The sequence below is a fragment of the Delphinus delphis genome, chromosome 7 (genome assembly GCF_949987515.2).
Source record: "Delphinus delphis chromosome 7, mDelDel1.2, whole genome shotgun sequence".
Taxonomy (NCBI): domain Eukaryota; kingdom Metazoa; phylum Chordata; class Mammalia; order Artiodactyla; family Delphinidae; genus Delphinus; species Delphinus delphis.
This window is the reverse complement of record NC_082689.1, coordinates 35,439,385-35,455,335: the sequence shown is the minus strand read 5'-3', so window position 1 is coordinate 35,455,335 and position 15,951 is coordinate 35,439,385. Positions and strand designations below refer to the sequence as shown.

The window sequence follows — 15,951 nt, the reverse complement described above, 5'->3', positions numbered from 1 at the left end:
GAGCCACAACTACTGAGCCTGTGCGTCTGGAGCCTGTGCTCTGCAACAAGAGAGGCCGCGATAGTGAGAGGCCCGCACACTGCGATGAAGAGTGGCCCCCGCTTGCCACAACTAGAGAAAGCCCTCGCACAGAAACAAAGACCCAACACAGCCAAAAATAAATAAATTAACTCCTACCCCCAACATCTTTAAAAAAAAAAGAGGTGACATAAAAAAAATTGCACATTATTAAATGCACAAACAAATAAGTGCATGTATAACTTAAGAAATATGGATCGATCATTGAATTATAGCAATGTCAATAGTTTGATTGTGATATTGCACTATAGTTATGCAAGGTGTTATCTGGGGGAACTGAGTAAAGGGTACATAAGGTCTCGCTATATTATTTCGTACAACTGCAAGTGAATCTACAATTATCTCAAATTTTAAAACATAATTTTTTTTTAGTTTGGACCTTTTGACTGCCTTCATCCAGTTCCCCTCCCCCCACCCTCTGCCTCTGGTAACCACAAATCTGATTTCTAGATGAGTTTGTTTATTTATTTTTGAAGTACAATTGACCTACAACACTATGTTAGTTCCTGTTATACAATACAGTGATTTGATATTTCTATACATTTCAAAATGGTCACCACAGTAAGTCTAGTTACAATATGTCACCATACAAAGATATTATATAGTTATGGACTATATTCCCCACACTATACATTTCATACCCATGTCTCATTTATTTTGCACCTGGAAGTTTGTACCTCTTAACCTCCTTCACCTATTTCCCTTCCCCCCATTATTTTTTTTTAAATACAGAGAATTAGAGAAAAAAATATCTCTCTTCCATGACTGGCCCAGTAAGATATTAATCTCGCCTTTTCTGTCAGTCGAATTTCTTAGTACTCTTTTTCTGTATTTCTGTATTTGATCCATGTGTTTATCCATGTATGTGTTTGGAGCAGAGTGAGTTTTCAAAGCTGAATTCATGCTGCCATATGAGCCCAGAAGACCTCACTTTAACGAACTATAGAAGCATTGAAGGCTGCACTCAGAGTCAGTGCTGGGCAGCAACTCCATCCAAACAGTCCTCCCTTGGGGTTAACATTTTCATGGTAATTTGAAGTGTTCACAATATTACTCACTTCTTTACAACAGTTTTATTAAGTTATACGAGAAATTCATCTTCTCTACAGAAAAGTTAAAAATTCAAAGAAGTAAAAGAAAAAATAAAAACCCAACTAATTTCTAATCTGATTTTGGAAAGTAAACTTGTCACCTCAGAATAAACTCCAGAACCATTTTGCTATTAATTGAGATGTTTAGCAGAAAGTTTATCAAGACAGAATATGGATTTTACTAAACAGGACTCAACTTATAATTAGCAATCATTTGGCTCTTCTCACCTCTGAAAACTGACCAATAGTCAGAATTTCACACCTCCAAATGAAAATTGGCATCCACTGTTTTGAGATAACCAGAGGAACGGCAGCGTTCAATGTAAGCAATATGACAAAACCTCATAACTTAGGGCTTACTGTTTTGAAAAGTGTAAAATAAATCAGATAATTCAACTGATGAGATATTCAGAAAAGTAGTGCTTAAATGTTCTGGGCCTCGATGGTAAAGGACAGCTGTTGGACTTAATGAACATACTCATATGATGATAGTTCTATGAGGGAGTTGCATGTTTATATCCATAAAAAGGTGGAAGATAATTAAAGATTCAAATGAGGTAATCATTCCTTAATAAGGTCTACTAAGGCTTTAACATTAGGCCATTAGAAAAGAATCTGATGAGCAACTGTCAGGTTTGTATCAGAAGCAATCAAGCATGTGTCCAAACTCCGCTGCTGTTACGTGAGTGTGAGGGATGGAAATGGCACACAGGCTTTGCTGAAGAACAGTCATCCTATGATAATGAAGTGGGGGTTAATGCTAATGCAGGATATATTTGGAAACTTAAGCAGGTGCTTTGGGAAAGGCTTATCTGTGGTCAAATGCTGGTCTCCAAGGAAAGCAAAGAGATGCCTGGGCTCCCTATTATCTGAATGGTTGGTGGAGATGCTCCAGTTGGTTCTGAAGGCACAAATGCCTAAGAGTTATTACTGACTTTTTAATATCCACCTAGGTCTTTAGGCCCAAATGCTGGGGAAGTGGGCAGATACATGGAACAGTTATGGACTCTGTTCACCCCATTAACTTAAGGTTGAGATAGACAGTCCTGATAGCTATCTCCAGGCCCCCTTGTTTCCGGTCCCCCCTGCCACCATTGTCTGTGAAGTCTTCAAAAAGGAGAAGCACTTCCCAAGCAGGAGACCCTCGTCTACTCCCATCCTACCCTCCAGCTGCCTAGGAGGAAAGAAAGCTAGAGAGAACCAAAAAGAGGGAGTTTAACTCCATTTTGCTCCTCCTCTGAAATTTCGATTTCCTTAGCACAGAAGACCCCTTATGTCTTCTTGAAAAGTGAATTTGGGCAGAAGGGAAGTTATGACTATGCCCTAGAGGTCAAAGTATTTGATCAGGAGTATATGGGGAGGGGGCATTCTCCTCCTACCCCCTTGTTCATACCTCAACACCCTGGAGCAGGACATTGATGAGAGTCCCATGTCCATGGGGTCTTTCCTGGATGGCTCTAATGTGCCAATGGCTCATGCTAATCCTTGGGTCACTTTTTTTCCCCCTTTTGGGTTTTCCTGACTTCAGATGGAATTGCTTCATAGAGCCTGATCTTCTATAGCTGCTTTAGACCTTCACCTGCTGGAAAGGTCTGAAGTTCTCCAGCTTTTTAGTCTCATTAGTGGATAAGTTGAAATTGGAGTAAGAGGCTGAGTGTCTCTGCACATTACGCAAATCAACTTTGCCAGCACCGCACTACTTTCCTCATCGACTCCTTGAATCTAGTTATAAATAGGTTAGATCTAATAAATGAGGAGTGAGTGATGGGTCCTCTCCACTTCTAACAGCAAAGTAAAACAAAGGTATCATTGAACCTTAAATGCGATAAACAATTCTTTATTTTTTTTAATAAATTTATTTATTTATTTTTGGCTGTATTGGGTCTTCGTAGCTGCACACAGGACTTTCTCTAGCTGCAGCCAGCAGAGGGCTACTCTTTGCGGTGCACGGGCTTCTCATTGCGGTGGCTTCTCTTGTTGTGGAGCCCGGACTCTAGGTGCACAGGCTTCAGTAGTTGTGGCACGTGGGCTCTAGGGCACAAGCTCAGTAGCTGTGGCGCACAAGCTTAGTTGCTCCGTGGCATGTGGGATCTTCCCAGACCAGGGATCGAACCCGTGTCCCCTGCATTGCCAGGCGGATTCTTAACCACTGCGCTGCCAGGGAAGTCCCACGATAAACAATTCTTGAAAGAGAAAGGAGGGGCAACTCAATTATTGAGAGGAAAGAAATATGACTGGAAAAAAGAACATAGCATATATGTTCTTTTCTCTTTATATATATATATACATACATATATATGCTGGCGTGGTAGCAAAATTTCAAGAGCTACATCGAGGTGGAATGCCAAGTTTGGGCATATTTGGGGAAATATTGGATGGGCCACCCAGAGTCTATTTAAATGAGTTTGAGCAACTTCCTGGGAGAAAAAGAACTCATTCTAGAAAAAGGAATCTGGCTCAATACTTTGAATTAGAATGTTACTAATTCTTAAATATGGATGAGAAGGGCAACTCTGCGGGTAGTAGAGTGTTTGTCCCTGGGATATTTCTCCTGATCCAGATCTCCACTAGAAACATGTCTAAGTCTGCTGTACTGCCTGTGTAGTATTTTATTTTGAAACAGTTCAGTATGAACAATGTGATATATGTATGTAAATTAATTTTAACCTACATCTAAGGGTTAGTATAATCTTTGGTTAGCACTGGAAATCCCCCAATCTTCAATCCACACACCAAAAACAGCTAAGAAGTATTTCAGATACCCTCATCAAAATCTAGCCAAGGGCTTCCCTGGTGGCACAGTGGTTGAGAGTCCGCCTGCCGATGCAGGGGACACGGGTTCGTGCCCCGGTCCGGGAAGATCCCACATGCCGTGGAGCGGCTGGGCCCGTGAGCCATGGCCGCTGAGCCTGTGCGTCCGGAGCCTGTGCTCCGCAATGGGAGAGGCCACAACAGTGAGAGGCCCACGTACCGCAAAAAACAAAAACAAAAACAAAAACAAAATCTAGCCAAGCACCCATCTTGAATACCACTAATTTCACTACCAAAAAGTTATTTCTTTTTTTTATTATTATTTATTAATTTATTTATTTTTGGCTGTATTGGGTCTTCGTTGCTGTGCGCGGGCTTTCTCTAGTTGCAACGAGTGGGGGCTACTCTTTGTAGCACCGTCTCGTTGTCCTGGCTTCTGTTGTTGCGGGGCACGGGTTCTAGGCGTGTGGGCTTCAGTAGTTATGGCTTATAGGCTCTAGAGCTCAGGCTCAGTAGTTGTGGTGCACAGGCTTAGTTGCTCCGTGGCATGTGGGATCTTCCCGGGCCAGGGCTCGAACCCGTGTCCCTTGCATTGGCAGGCAGACTCTTAACCATTGCGCCACCAGGGAAGCCCCCAAAAAGCTATTTCTAACATCTTTTATGCTGATGAATCAAGTCATGTTGCTCTGAGAGAGCAACAAATGTTCCTCTAAGAGAATCTAAGGAGAAAGACACATTTTCCCCTACTTCCCAACAGCAGTCTGGGGATCAAGTTCCCCTTGAATCAACACTAGAAGCCTGTGATTTCTTGAAGGAGGCAGCAGAACCTGTTGGATGAGTGGTCTGGCCAAAGTGGTATCCAGCTAAGGCAGTGGCATCTGGAAGAGGGGATGGAAACAATAGAGTCATGGGGAAGTCTTGGCTGGCCCAACAGGTTCAGGAGAGACTGATGAACATGGCGGCGCCCAGGGAAGTGAGAATGAATCAAGAAAAGAGAATGAAAATATCACAAATCACTAATGAGTCACCTCTGAGAACTCCCAGAAATACTTGATGGAGATTTTGTTGGGATTTGAGGGTCAGCACCTGAAAACACGGATTGCATATGTATAATTGCATTGGAGTGGGAAGTTAGACATGAAAATACTTAATTGCCATTGAAATCTGCAAAGGATCTCTCAAAGGGTACTTTCAATTCTGTACTTGGCCCAGCCAAATACAATTGGCTTGACTCCTTAGGCGGAACAGAAGGTACCTGGTAGAGCTAAGTTTTCATAGATGCATCTGGTTCCCCAAGAGGGCACAGAGCTAATACAACTGAAAAGGTGTACACCTGTGACTTCAGGCATCTTGTGAATGACCAGGCCTGGCTTAGTCATTCACAAAATGCTTAATTTCAAAGCAGAGATTTTCATCTGGGAAGCAGGTTGGGGTGGAAGGAAATATTCGAATGGCCTGGAGAATCGTTTCAGAACACAAATTCCCCAGGCCCCACTCTGGATCTATTGACCCAGAATTTCTAGTAATGGGATTGAGAATGAGTTTGGGAGCCCAGTGTGTCTTCAGAATTTGGAGGCAACTGGAGAATCAAGGATTTCTAGGGCAGAGAAGAGGAATATTTGCTCGTGTTACTAGGAGATGGGTAGGGAGGAACAGACCAGAGATACAGAGACTGGGGTTCCAGAGGAGGTGGAAGGGAGAAGGGGAGAAGGGCAGGAACACAGGTGGTCTTAAAGGGAACCGGAGGAGAGGCCCTCCATTAGCTGGAAGGAAAAAGGCATGAGAGATCAGCTCGGTGCTTTGTCACCACCTAGAGGGGTGGGATAGGGAGGGTGGGAGGGAGGGAGATGCAAGAGGGAAGAGATACGGGGACATATGTATATGTATAACTGATTCACTTCGTTATAAAGCAGAAACTGACACACCACTGTAAAGCAATTATACTCTAATAAAGATGTTTAAAAAAAACCCCACAACAACATGCATGTCTTCAGAAGAAAAAAAAAAAGGAAAAAGGCATGAAAAGGTGTGGCTGTAGATGAGCTTGAAGCTGGAGGGAGTGCAGATAGCCTGAGGTTGGGGCTGAGGGTTGCCATTTTCTCTCTGGAGTGGACTGTAAGGCATGACCGGCTGCAGAGAAAGGAGAGGGAGTTTCCAAGAGGCGAAGTAATTTCTTTGAGCTTCTATAAGGGTGAGTGGCTGATCTGGGCTGCAAACTGAGGTCTGTCTCAGTTCAAAGTCCCTGTTCTTTCTCTGATTCACTGCCTTGTCTTTGTGCAGTACAGTCTAACCAAACCCTGATATTATGCCTTTCTGTTAAGTACCCTCCTTGAAAAGTCATTTTTGTCACAATTAATTTGATGGATGCTTGAGACACAACAGCTTTTTACATTAGACTAAATTGTTTCCACTTCTCCACAGTCATCTCTTTGGCTCCAAACCGCGCTCCCCCAAGTCCCTGGTTAGTCAGGATCTGTAATCTTCATCACTCCATGTGAAATTTAATTTGGGAGGAATCCCTCACTTTCTTGGTAACTATGTATGATTGCGCTACACTTTGGGTCCACCCCCCCCTCCCCCTCAATTATCTTTCTAAAAAGAGATCTTATTTTTTTCCTCTGGGATTTTTGGCTGCTGTTTGATTCTGAAAGAGCACAAAAGGAAAAACAGATTTTCCATGCCTACCAACCTAAGCCTCCTCTCAACAAACCACAGAGCCCAGTGTCCTTTCCTCGGGGAAGCAGGTATTCATATTCCAGAGAATCCACCGAACTCTAAATGCTGAGTCCTTGGTGCCCATCTGATGCCCATATGCCATCTGTGTGACAGTAACGGTGCTCTCCCTGCTACAACCTCATCGTAGAAACTCCATCCAAACACCTTAAAGAAAAGAGCTCACAGATGTTCGGAAAAATACACAATAATCCTTGGATGATTAATTTAATATTCTTTGGAGACATTCTATAGATCACTAGGCTGCTGTTTTATTCTGGAAGCCATAACCTCCCCATTCTCACGCCTGTAATGTTTCATTCTGATTCATCTCAGGGCAAGGCAGATGATACCCAAACGTATGAACCAAGAGGCTGAAACATAGATCATTGCCTCCCTGATAAGAATATCAGTGCCTAGGAAGGAAGCCTTCAGCAGCAACGTTGAAATGACACATGAAAGAACAAATGATGTGGGGAACTTGTAAACCATTTCACATCTTGCCAAATGACTTTGTGTATTTGTGATTTTTTTAAGATGACAATTTAAAAATATTTATGTTAGTGTTTTCTATGCTATGTGTCTAGAATTAAACCTTACTTTAGCTTTCCATAAAATAAACAAAACAGAAATATAGATCTAAAACATGACAAAAATATGTGATTTTGTATATTTGTTTTGTTACCCCATCTAGTTAGTGTGTCTATAGCAGAGGTTGGCAAACTTTTTTGGTAAAGGACCAAAGAACAAAAATTTGGGGCTTTTCAGGTTATATAGTTTCTGTTGCAACTAGTCAGCTCTGTTATCGAAACATGAAAACAGCCATTAAACAATACGTAAGTAAATGAACATGGCTCTATTCCAATAAAACTTTATTTACAACACAGGCAGTGGGCCAGATTTAATCTATAGGCTGCAGATTGCTGACCCCTAGAAGGTAAGCTACATGAGGACACTTGAGTCCCCTAACACACAAAGTTTGCTAACATTATTGAGAACTAATTATGTGCTAGGCATCATGCTTAGGATATAGAAACTTTGTTTAATGAGGTGGGTATTACTGTCGCATTTTTTAGATTGAGAAATGAAAGTCAGAAAGCTTAAGTAACTTACCTGGGATCACATGGCTAAGTAGTGGAGTCCCATAGCCTGCCTTTCTGTTGGTGAGGGTATGGCACGGTTGGTGGGTACAGTGTGCCCTCTAGGGCACTAAGCTGGGATTTGTGTCACACCACTTATCAGATACTTGGGCTCAGGACCTCAGGAATTGTACCCTCAATTTCATATAAAAGCTGAGATACTAAGCAGTCTTGGGGTAAGAATTGTAACTGTGGTCCTTTGTGTTTTCCCCCAAGCTGTCCAGTAAAGTGGTTATGTGTGTGTGTGCTCTGGAACCTGAGTGCCTGTGTTCAGATGGAAGTCCTGCTCATGTGACTAGGCAGGTTGGTTTATGCCTCTGCTTCTTTGTCCTTGTCTGCTAAATGAGGATAGTGTTACTACCACCCAGGAGGGTTGTCATGTGGATTAAAGGAGTCAATACACGTGAAATGCTTAAGCAGTGCGTGATGAGCATTGCTATTTTAATACCAAACACAGGCCATGGCACAAAGAGTCTGCTTACACATGTGGCTGTCTGACAAGACTTGTGATCCATGGGCAGGAAAAGGAGGGAAGGAAGAAAAAGAAAAGTAATATGAAAGATGAAGAAGGAAGACAAAGAGTAATAGGAACACAAACGATATGAGGGCGTTAAGGGCTGAGGTTTTGAAAATTATATTTCGTTCGTGTAATAATAATATATGTGGATTGAAGAAAAAAATAAATATACCCAGAACCCTCCTTACCCAAAGGTATATTTGGTATATTCCCTTCCAGGATTTTATATCTGTCTCATGTGTTCTAGAGATGCTTCATATGTTCTCCAGTCTGCATGTTCCACCAACACACGCCAGTTGCTCTCCTTGCTTCTTGCTCTGGACTGGCAGCTGCTCTGCGCTTCTCTCTCAGCATCTCTTGTGAGCACTTTGCTAGGCTTCTTCTGGTCACTTATGCCTGCTTTGCTGCAAAGGGTGGGCACTAGCCCATCCTGTTATTCCCCGTAGCCTAGCTAGCATGAGGCAGTCATGTTTAACAGACTTTACATGTCTTGAGGCTCCCACAAGGGAACTTCAGTGCAGGAAAGGAAACTGACAACGGAGTATCTGACATTGCTGTGTCCAGCATCCATTAACCACACATATCCCACTGGACATCTCTTTCCCAAATCCCTGATTTGTTGCTACTATTGAGAAAAAAAATATCAGTAGACAGCATAATGATAATGACTGATCAGACTGTAAGCTCTGTGAAGGCAGGAACGGTGTCTCTTTTGCTTAATACTGTCTCCACTTCACCAAGCACAGTGCTTTGGCACATAGTGGAGGCTCCATAAATACTTGTTATTTGAATTCATGGAGGTGCTCTGTACAGGCTCCCACTGCCTATCAAAGTGAAGGCAGACTTTGGTTATATATATATATTTTGGGGGGATTTCATCTTGTTTACTATATTTGAGATTCATTAGGTTTCTTTTTTTTTTAATTTTGAATTTTATTTATTTTTTTATACAGCAGGTTCTTATTAGTTATCCACTTTATACATATTATCATATATATGTCAACCCCAATCTCCCAATTCATCACACCACCACCCCCGCCACTTTCTCCCCTTGGTGTCCGTACGTTTGTTCTCTACATCTGTGTCTCTATTTCTGCCCTGCAAACCACTTCATCTGTACCATTTTTCTAGGTTCCACATATAGGCGTTAATATACAATATTTGTTTTTCTCTTTCTGCCTTACTTCACCCTGTATGACAGTCTCTAGATCCATCCACGTCTCTACAAATGACCCAATTTTGTTCCTTTTTATGGCTGAGTAATATTCTGTTGTATATACGTACCACATCTTTATCCATTCTTCTGTCGATGGGCATTTAGGTTGCTTCCATGACCTGACTATTGTAAATAGTGCTGCAATGAACATTGTGGTACATGTCTCTTTCTGAATTATGGTTTTCTCTGGGTATATGCCCAGTAGTGGGATTGCTGGGTCATATGGTAGTTCTATTTTTAGTTTTTTAAGGAACCTCCTACTGTTCTCCATAGTGGCTGTATCAATTTACATTCCCGCCGTGAGTGCAAGAGGGTTCCCTTTTCTCCACATCCTCTCCAGCATTTGTTGTTTGTAGATTTTCTGATGATGCCCATTCTAACTGGTGTGAGGTGATACCTCATTGTAGTTTTGATTTGCAATTCTCTAATAATTAATGATGTTCAGCAGCTTTTCATGTGCTTCTTGGCCATCTGTATGTCTTCTTTGGAGAAATGTCTACTTAGGTCTTCTGCCATTTTTGGATTGAGTTGTTTTTTTTTTTATATGGAGCTTCATGAGCTGTTTATATATTTTAGAGATTAATCCTTTGTCCATTGATTCATTTGCAAATATTTTCTCCCATTCTGAGGGTTGTCTTTTTGTCTTGTTTGTAGTTTCCTTTGCTTTGCAAAAGCTTTTAAGTTTCATTAGGTCCCATTTGTTTATTTTTGTTTTTATTTCCATTACTCTAGGAGGTGGATCAAAAAAGATCTTGCTGTGATTTATGTCAAAGAGTGTTCTTCCTATGTTTTCCTCTTAAGAGTTTTATAGTGTCTGGTCTTACATTTAGGTCTCTAATCCATTTTGAGTTTATTTTTGTGTATGGTGTTAGAGAGTGTTCTAATTTCATTCTTTTACATGTAGCTCTCCAGTTTTCCCAGCACCAATTATTGAAGAGACTGTCTTTTCTCCATTGTATATCTTTGCCTCCTTGTCATAGATTAGTTGACCATAGGTGTGTGGGTTTATCTCTGGGCTTTCTATCTTGTTCCATTGATCTATATTTCTGTTTTTGTGCCAGTACCATATTGTCTTGATGACTGTAGCTTTGTACTATAGTCTGAAATCAGGGAGTCTGATTCCTCCAGCTCCGTTTTTTTTTTACCCTCAAGATTGCTTTGGCTATTCGGGGTCTTTTGTGTCTCCATACAAATTTAAGATTTTTTTGTTCTAGTTCTGTAAAAAATGCCATCAGTAATTTGATAGGGATTGCATTGAATCTCTACATTGCTTTGGGTAGTATAGTCATTTTCACAATATTGATTTTTCTATTCCAAGAACATGATATATCTCTCCATCTGTTTGTGTCATCTTTGATTTATTTCAACAGCATCTTATAGTTTTCTGAGTACAGGTCTTCTGACTCCTTAGGTAGATTTATTCTTAGATATTTTATTCTTTTTGTTGCAGTGGTGAATGGGATTGTTTCCTTAATTTCTCTTTCTGATCTGTCATTGTCAGTGTATAGGAATGCAAGAGACTCCTGTGCATTAATTTTGTACCCTGCAACCTTACCAAATGCATTGATTAGTTCTAGTAGTTTTCTGGTGGCATCTTTAGGATTCTGTATGTATACTATCATGTCATCTGCAAACAGTGACAGTTCTACTTCTTCTTTTCCAATTTGTATTCCTTTTATTTCTTTTTCTTCTCTGATTGCCATGGCTAGGACTTCCAAAACTATGTTGAATAATAGTGGTGAGAGTGCACATCCTTGTCTTGAGGAAATGCTTTCAGTTTTTAACCATTGAAAATGATGTTTGCTGTGGGTTTGTTGTATATGGCCTTTATTATGTTGAGGTAGGTTCCCTCTATGCCATCTTCTGGAGAGTGTTTATCATAAATGGCTGTTGAGTTTTGTCAAAAGCTTTTTCTGCATCTATTGAGATGATCATGTGGTTTTTATTCTTCATTTTGTTACTATGGTGTATCACATTGATTGATTTGTGTATATTGAAGAATTCTTGCATCCCTGGGATCAATCCCACTTGATCATGGTGTATGATCCTTTTAATGTGTTGTTGGATTCTGTTTGCTAGTATTTTGTTGAGGATTTTTGCATCTATATTCATCAGTGATGTTGGTCTGTAATTTTCTTTTTTTGTAGTATCTTTGTCTGGTTTTCGTATCAGGGTGATGGTACCCTCATAGAATGAGTTTGGGAGTGTTCCTTCCTCTGCAATTTTTTGGAAGAGTTTGAGAAGGATGGGTGTTAGTTGTCTCTAAATGTTTGATAGAATTCACCTGTGAAGCCATCTGGTCCTGGACTTTTGTTTGTTGGAAGATTTTTTTTTTTTTTTTTTTTTTTTTTTGCGGTATGTGGGCCTCTCACTGTTGTGGCCTCTCCCATTGTGGAACACAGGCTCTGCACACGCAGGCTCAGTGGCCATGGCTCACGAGCCTAGCCACTCCACGGCATGTGGGATCTTCACAGACTGGGGCACGAACCTGTGTCCCCTGCATCAGCAGGCGGACTCTCAACTACCGTGCCACCAGGGAAGCCTCTGTTGGAAGACTTTTAATCACAGTTCCAATTTCATTACTTCTGGTTGGTCTGTTTATATTTTCTGTTTCTTCTGGGTTCAGTCTTGGAAGGTTATACCTTTCTAAGAATTTGTACATTTCTTCCAGGTTGTCCATTTTATTGGCATATACTTGCTTGTAGTAGTCTCTTATGATGCTTTGTATTTCTGCGGTGTCCGTTGTAACTTCTCCTTTTTCATTTCTAATTTTATTGATCTCAGTCCTCTCCCTCTTTTTCTTGATGAGTCTGGCTAAAGGTTTATCAATTTTGTTTATCTTCTCAAAGAACCAGCATTTAGTTTTACTGATCTTTGCAATTGTTTTCTTTGTTTCTATTTCATTTATTTCTGCTCTGATCTTTATGATTTCTTTCCTTCTACTAACTTTGGATTTTGTTTGTTCTTCTTTCTCTAGTACCTTTAGGTGTAAGGTTAGATTCTTTATTTGAGATTTTTCTTGTTTCTTGAGGTGAGCTTATTCTCTCTTAGAACTGCTTTTGCTGCATCCCATAGGTTTTGGATCATCGTGTTTTCATTGTCATTTGTCTCTAGGTATTTTTTGATTTCCTCTTTGATTTCTTCAGGGATCTCTTGGTTATTTAGTAACCTACTGTTTAGCCTCCATGTGTTTGTGCTTTTTACGTTATTTTCCCTGTAATTGATTTCTAATCTCATAGCGTTGTGGTCATAAAAGATGCTTGATATGATTTCAATTTTCTCAAATTTACCAAAGCTTGATTTGTGACCCAATATGTGATCTGTCCTGGAGAATGTTCCATGTGCACTTGAGAAGAAAGTGTAAGCTGCTGTTTTTGGATGGAATGTCCTATAAATATCAATTAAATCTATCTGGTCTATTGTGTCATTTAAAGCTTGTGTTTCCTTATTAATTTTCTGTCTGGATGGTCTGTCCATTGGTGTAGGTGAGGTGTTAAAGTCCCCCACTATTATTGTGTTACTGTCGATTTCCTCTTTTTTAGCTGTTAGCAGTTGCCTTATGTATTGAGGTGCTCCTATGTTGGGTGCATATATATTTATAATTGTTATATCTTCTTCTTGGATTGATCCCTTGATCATTATGTAGTGTCCTTCCTTGTCTCTTGTAACATTCTTTATTTTAAAGTCTATTTTATCTGATATGAGTATTGCTACTCCAGCTTTCTTTTGATTTCCATTTGCGTGGAATATCTTTTTCCATCCCTTCACTTTCAGTCTGTATGTGTCCCTAGGTCTGAAGTGGGTCTCTTGTAGACAGCATATATATGGGTCTTGTTTTTGTATCCATTCAGCGAGCCTGTGTCTTTTGGTTGGAGCTATTAATCCATTCACGTTTAAGGTAATTATTGATATGTATGTTCCTATTACCATTTTCTTAAGTTTTATGGGTTTGTTTTTGTAGGTCCTTTTCTTCTCTTGTGTTTCCCACTTAGAGAAGTTCCTTTAGCATTTGTTGTAGAGCTGGTTTGGTGGTGCTGAATTCTCTTAGCTTTTGCTTGTCTGTAAAACTTGATTTCTCTGTTGAATCTGAATGAGATCCTTGCTGGGTAGAGTAATCTTGGTTGTAGGTTCTTCCCTTTCATCACTTTAAATATATCATGACAGTCCCATCTGCCTTGTAGAGTTTCTGCTGAGAAATCAGCTGTAAACCTTACAGGAGTTCACTTGTATGTTATTTGTCGTTTTCCCCTTGTTTTTTTCAATAACTTTTCTTTGTCTTTAATTTTTGTCAATTTGATTACTATGTGTCTCGGCATGTTTCTCCTTGGATTTATCCTGCCTGGGACTCTGCATTTCCTGGACTTGGGTGGCTATTTCCTTTCCCATGTTAGGGAAGTTTTCAACTATAATCTTTTCAAATATTTTTTCGGATCCTTTCTCTCTCCTTCTCCTTCTGGGACCCCTATAATGCAAACATTGTTGCGTTTAATGTTGTCCCAGAGGTCTCTTAGGCTGTCTTCATTTCTTTTCATTCTTTTTTGTTTATTCTGCTCTGCAGATGTGAATTCTACCATTCAGTCTTCCAGGTCTCTTATCCGTTCTTCTGCCTCAGTTATTCTGCTATTGATTCCTTCTAGTTTATTTTTCATTTCAGTTATTGTATTATTCATCTCTGTTTGTTTGTTCTTTAATTCTTCTAGGTGTTTATTCTTTTATTCTTCTAGGTCTTTGTTAAACATTTCTTGTATCTTCTCGATCTTTACCTCCATTCTTTTTCTGAGGCCCTGAATCATCTTCACTATCATTATTCTGAATTCTTTTTCTGGAAGGTTGCCTATCTCCACTTCATTTAGTTGTTTTTCCTGGGTTTTATCTTGTTCCTTCATCTGGTACAAAGGCCTCTGCCTTTTCATTTTGTCTCTTTCTGTGAATGTGGTTTTCCTTCCACAGGCTGCAGAGTTGTAGTTCTTCTTGCTTCTGCCCTCTCCAGACTTTGATAATATTAAACAGAATATTTTTTGCAATTGGATTTGGATTATTCTGCTGGTTTAGAGCTTCCCCAAGGACAACAGCTTAGGCACTTCCCTTCCCCACCCTCCCAATCCCTAACTAATACACATTTCAGCTTCTATCTAGGAATTCAGAAATGGCTGAATTTTTAAACATAACATCATTTTGTTTGCAATGTGTGTTGGATATATTATTTTACATAGTTAAGATCATGGTGTATCCATTGTTCTGTATCCTATTTTCACTCCCCCTCTGCCTTTGAACGTGATTTTGTCAACATGGTTTTTAATGACTGCATAACATCTCATAGAATGTGGTAGATGTACATAATTTGCTAATCATTCTTTTTTCATTGTACATTTGGCTATTATAAATAGTGTTGCAAGGAGCATTCTTACATTTAAATCTCTGTCCATGGTTTATACTATAAGATAGATGCCTGGGAATGAAATGATGGTATCAAAATATATGAATATTTTTATGGCCCTTGTACCTCTTGCCAAATTGCTGTCCAGAAAGATTGTCCCAAATTATATTCTCACCATAAGGCATGAAAGTGCTTATTTCATCAAATCCTCCTCCATATTGTCATCATTTAAGAATCTCTATTAATGTGATAGATGAATAATAGATTGTTAGTGTTATTTTACATTATGCTTCTTTGATTACTAGTGAGTTCAAAGGAATGTTTAGAAGCCAGGTTAGCATTTATAGTTTCCAGCACTAATACATACTACAACTATTAATGTATATAAGCTTTCTGTATATAGTTCCCTTTCAGACCAACACCTCCACTGCTGAACAGAAAGCTGTGATGGGTTATGCAGCCCAGTCTCTGCCATATGCTTGGTGCTTATTATTAAGCCCAACTCCTGAGCAAAGAAAGACATAATTAGCCTTTGGGGAATTATTTTAAGCCTTCAGCAGTAAAAGGCCTAAAGTTGATTTATTTTCCCAGAATCTATTTGTATCCAATGCCTCTTTCAGTCGAGTCAGACTAAATGACCAGCATGGTTTCAACCTCCTGTGAAGGAGGTTCTTGACAAGTTCTAGGAGGTTAGTCAAAACTAATCGCCTTAGTATCTTTGTACACCTCCAAGGTACCATCTGGAGACAAAAGAGCGAGTCCTTTGAAAGGAGAGAGAACCACTGGGGCATTTAACAGAGACAGCATAAGTTGAATTTATCTCAGATTACCAGTGGTCAAGATTGAGGCACTGTGCTCTGGGTTGAGAGAGCCTTGAGCTCAGCTGAGGGGAACTTGGCCTTTGCATCTAAGGTGGGGATTAGGAGAAGGCACTGTCTGTAATAAAGACACATGTTCTTTCAGGGGACTGACTTAATCAAGAAAGCTGCTTCTGCCAGTGATTATCATAGGCCAGACTTGAATCTGTGCTTCCAAAACAAAAGCAAGTTGTCTGATTCTAAAGCCTTCTT

At 40.0% G+C, this 15,951-nt stretch overlaps 1 protein-coding gene across 2 annotated transcripts in view; it reads left to right on the top strand.

Annotated features, from left to right (window-relative positions):
* The window catches only part of MAIP1 (matrix AAA peptidase interacting protein 1), a 95,765-nt gene that overhangs the window by 69,324 nt on the left and 10,490 nt on the right, over positions 1 to 15,951 (top strand). Inside the window, exon 6 of one of the 2 annotated variants that reach the window (XR_009520122.1) lies at positions 6,969 to 7,248. The exons of the other annotated variant lie outside the window; for it this stretch is intronic. The gene's annotated coding sequence lies outside the window, so the exon portion shown is untranslated. Of the gene's footprint in view, positions 1 to 6,968; positions 7,249 to 15,951 lie in introns of those variants that run through there. 2 annotated transcript variants of the gene reach the window in all.